This window comes from Telmatherina bonti, assembly GCF_933228915.1.
Source record: "Telmatherina bonti genome assembly, chromosome: 14".
Taxonomy (NCBI): Eukaryota; Metazoa; Chordata; class Actinopteri; order Atheriniformes; family Telmatherinidae; genus Telmatherina; species Telmatherina bonti.
Window position 1 is genome coordinate 12,170,311 of NC_136612.1, and position 4,948 is coordinate 12,175,258.

The window sequence follows — 4,948 nt, forward strand, 5'->3', positions numbered from 1 at the left end:
GTGAGGTGGGGGGACAAAAAGAAAAAAAAGAAAGAAAAGAAAAACAGCCTCCTCTGCTATGCTAACGACGCCGTTTTGGAGCGACCATTACAGCCCGGAGGACAGTGGCCTTTCCTGTCGTCTCCTACCGTCTCTGCCATGTGTTTGGTCCTTTAAGTCCGTCAAAAGTTTTTCACTCGCTTTTTTTTTTGGCACTGACAGTCCGGAGAAAGCGGTGACGTCGGCACGTATCCACCCCCGCGTGCACACGCCCGCCCCCCATGACAGGCTACACCCACAACGAACAAAAGGCCACACTTCCACATTATTTATGATCACATGCTGCAACGCAGACAGTGGAGACTTGGCGATAAATCTGTGGATTCCTGTGGCCTTTTTTGCAAACCGCAAATTGGTTTATTGATTAAGCATGGAGAAAGGACTAAATCCCAAAAATGGAGCAAAAAAAAATCCAGGTCCAGGCACTCAAAGTGGATTGAATAAAAAGCCTTTATTATGCCTTCCTCATAAGCCACATAAGCCAATACGTGTTGGTGTATTTTTATGATTCTTGCTCATTTTTAATAAAGGCTTTTTATTCAATATATTTTGAAGACCTGGATGTGGATTTTCTCTATTTTTTGGATTTAGTACTTTCTCCATGCTTTTGCAAACCCTTCCATGAGCATCAGTGGTTTGAGGGATACCTGCAGCACACCTGCCATCTTATTTTTCAGAGGATTTTTTTTGTTTATTGATTATTTACTATTTATTATTATGATAATAAACACATTCAGCATTGCATAGTTATTATGAAGCCATGGAACAGTCTTTACAACATAGACACCTTTTGGGTCTATTCTTCAGGAGATGGCTTTGAAAGTTGTTCCTTTCAGCAAGTGGCGAAATAATTCAATTCAACTTTATTTGTATAGCGCCACTTCATAACAATGTTGTCACAGGGTACTTTACATACACGAATCAACACACACATCATTTCAAGCCAGTTCATACATATCCTATAATAGAAACCAACTGATTGCATCGAGTCATGACTTCGATCCAACCCTCCGTCCTGAGCGTTCACAAGGCGACAGTGGGAGGGAAAAAACTCCCCTTTAACAGGAAGTCATCATGATGTAACAGAAATCATGATGACAATGAGTTAAAAGCAACAATAAATAGCAGTTATTGTTATAATCTAAAGTCAATGTACCTTTATTTTAAACACAAAGATGTGTGAGGGAAGTCACATACTCAACCATCCATTTTCTATACCTGCTTTATCCTATTTGGGGTTACTCATACTAACTCTTCGGATTGATATAGACACGTCACTTTACATCAGTTTTTTTGGACAATGGGAGGAAATCATACATGTATGACAAGAAGAACATGAAGTCCACATAAAAAGTCTTCTGCCAGAATTCTAGCTTTTTGTTGTGAGGAAATTAACCACAGTACAGCTTGTTGCAGGTCTAAAGAAAGTTAATACAATCATCACTAGTCTGTAGGTAGATTCAGCCAAGACATGACTTTACTCTGTAGTTTTACTTCCATGTAGAATCCAACAGAATGACCAAAGAGAAAATTTAAAGCTCAAAGGGAAATATATAAAGGGATCAAACTCTTCATCTACTTCTTAAAACTCCAACCTCATCTGGGCTGTCTTCATTATTGCAATTAAAAGGGATGGTAAAACTATCTTGTCTGCAGCTGTTTATCATCATCTGTCTGGTATTTTGGATTTGCCCCTTAACCAAACCAACGTGTAAGGAGTAGCTTCTTCTGTCTCAGGACCTGTTTGGTCCATAGACCGTATATGAACAATAGACGGAGCCTCCGGGGTGAAAAGGTGAAGCCTATGTGGAAGTGCATAAACCTGCAGTTCCTCCTTCATCCACTGGGGGCTGGCTCCAAAACACAGCAAATCCACATCGACTCCCATGTTAAAAAGACCAACTTCACAGCAGAAATAAACATGTTTACAGCCTGGTTCAAAAATCCATTTTCGGTTTAATAGGTCAGGTTTACCTTCATGACAACTGTGGGAGGAGTGAAGTTTTTTTCTAACTCGCCCGTTTAAAAAGTAATTTTATCTCGAAATTAGGCATATTTAGGGGCGTGTCCTTTTGATTGACAGGTACCCGATCTCCTGCTTCAAGTAAGAACGTAGAACAACCACGGTTTTTAGCTGGTTAACAGCGTAACGTAGCTTTAAGTGGTTAGCTCCCTTTATCTCGTGGTTATCTCAGTTAGCGCTTAGCTATAGGCAGCTCGGAGTTTGCTCGATGTCGATCATCCACCATGATGCTCACGTCGCCCTTGTCAGCTCCACCTCTTTGCTCATATATGTATTTTCTGGACGATACAACACGCATGCCTCTGCCAAGATGGCAATGGTAGGATCCGGCCACTGAGCTTCAGTTCAGCTCTTCAGAAACCTATGGGTGACGTCACGGAGGCTTCATCCATCTATTTATAAACAGTCTATGGTTTGGTTTCTCTCTCTCCAAACATCTACTTCACCTTCTCCGTCTCTGGATCTCCATGTCCTCTCTAATGGACCGCTTAACATAATTTAACAGCTTATATTATGTGAATAATAGAATCTAACATTTTTAAGGTCAGACTTCTCGTAAAAGCATCAGATGAACCTCCTCAGTAGATGTCTGTCTCTTCTCTGTTCCGGTCTTGTCTCAGTCAGGTGACAGAAATTATGGAGGGATCATAAACAAGACTTTTTCTTTGACATTGGTAGCAGTGAGAGAGAGCAAACTGTGTGGCTGCCGGAACTTCATTGCGCTGTCTTTCAAACATTGTGGAACACAACTCAAATAAACATGATATGATTTTTTTTTTTAAACAGTAAGGAAATCTATAAAGTTATGATTTTTCAGACTTCCTAAACTAGGCATGATGACACCAGTGTTGTACAAGTCAATCTGAACAGCACAATAATAGTTATCACAGACTTGATTGTCATTGTGATGATTTTTACATCTAAATCGACTTTGTTTTAAAAAGCACAAGGGCTGGTCTGGAACATTTTGGATAGGGGCAAAAATCAGGGGAGAAAGACCAAGAGAAGATTGGCACACATAAATGAGACCTTAAAGATGCCTTTTGCAACTTTCCAACCTCAAAACTTAATGTTCCCAACTCATTTTATGGTACAGTGACATTTATTATTTTAATTTCTGGAGTTGCTGCTGGCCCCGAGGCCCTGTGCAGCTGCCATGTTCGGCAGGGGGAAGTTTCCATCCTGCAGGTTTTAGTGTTTTCCTGGTACAACACACCTGACCCAAACCAATGGCTCATTAGCAGGCAGGTGCAGAAGATGACAACAAGTTCTTGCAGAACCTTTTCACTTGGATCAAATGTGTTGTACAAGGGAAACAGTAAAACCTGCAGGATGGTAGCCCTTGAGGACGGGAGTTGGTGACCCCTGTTCTAGACCTTGTCGTGCCTTTCACAAGGATCGCAAAATCCTGGCTGTACTGTCATCATGTAATGCTGCTAGTATATTCTAGCTTACAGGACGGTTTGGTTGGCGGCAAGTTGTGGCCTTTTCAGCCAAAATTAGTCCATACTGCAACCCGCTGTATGAACTGGATGCCATCTCGATTCATGTGGTGATAGACAGAAGGGTCTTGTTCAATGTTATGCTTATCCACCCATATGCCCCTAGCTAACAGATAGCATTGTGGCATCAACAGCAACTCCTGGCAAGATGCTCCAATATTCTGCAGCGCAGCTCCTCAAAAATAGTTCAGTGTCTCTGGACACCGCTGCTATCACATAGCTGGGACTTTCCAGCGCTCTCACTACATCCACAGAGGTTCTTGTTGGGGATTTGTTTACTCAACAAAAAGGAGCTCCATTCAATCGTTCTGGTTGGCATCTTGCCCTGTGACAGTGGACACGTCATCAAACCACTGCCAGCACTGGTTCTGATTACACTACGTTGGAACAAAGAAGGTGGGATTGATATGACCATGGTGAAGGTGTGACCATCACACACTGCACCAACCTCCAACTAACTCCGGTTACCAGACAAATAGTGTCCACATGAGAGTTCTTGGCAATTAGGTGTGTGCACCCAGTCTCAGTAACACTTCTTATTGTCTACAGACCACCCAAACCCCATCCCATTTTCGTCACAGAAATGTATGATATTTTTATGATTCTTTGTTCAACCTCTACAGATGTTATTGTTCTGACAGACTTTCACATACATGTTGACTCGCTCCCTATCTGTCTTGGTCTACAACAGCATATTGGAGTTACCCCACACACAAAGGGTTACATACTGGACTTGGCCATTACAGACTCGATTCCTATTCCCAACCAGCAGGTCTATGATATGGGTGTGTCAGACCATAAAGCCATTGCACTGGACATAACATCTGCTCCATTCTCAAAACAGAAAATCCACTTTGAATTTCTCAAATCAACCCATTTAACTGTGCACTTTGGGGTATTTTGGACAAACATACCTTCTTGAAGACAAGAAATGTCCACTTCACACAGTCTGTTCTCTGGTACACAGAGGAACTGCCAAGGCTGAAAACAGCTGGATGTGTTTTTGAGCGGCATTTTAAAACATCTTCCCTCGCCGTCCCTGAAGATGCTCACTGTTCTGCTTGTTCCCAGTGATACTGTAATCTGATAAATAGAGCCCCTGGTAACTCTAAACAGCTATTTGGCACCATAAATCACCTCTTGAAGCCAAAGGCGCCCTACAGCACTTTTGCCTCAGAGAAGCAGTGCAACAAATTTAGGGAATTCTTTTCCACTACATTAAACATCAACCATAGCTCTCTGGCCCACCCCACCTCTGAACCCCCTGCTGAGTCAGCTGAGGCAGTGAACAGGTTTTTAGAGTTCAAGGAGGATGTGGTGGAGCAGGTTTAAAGCACGATCTGCAGGATGGAGTCCTCGTCCTGTTCAATGGACCCTCTCCCCA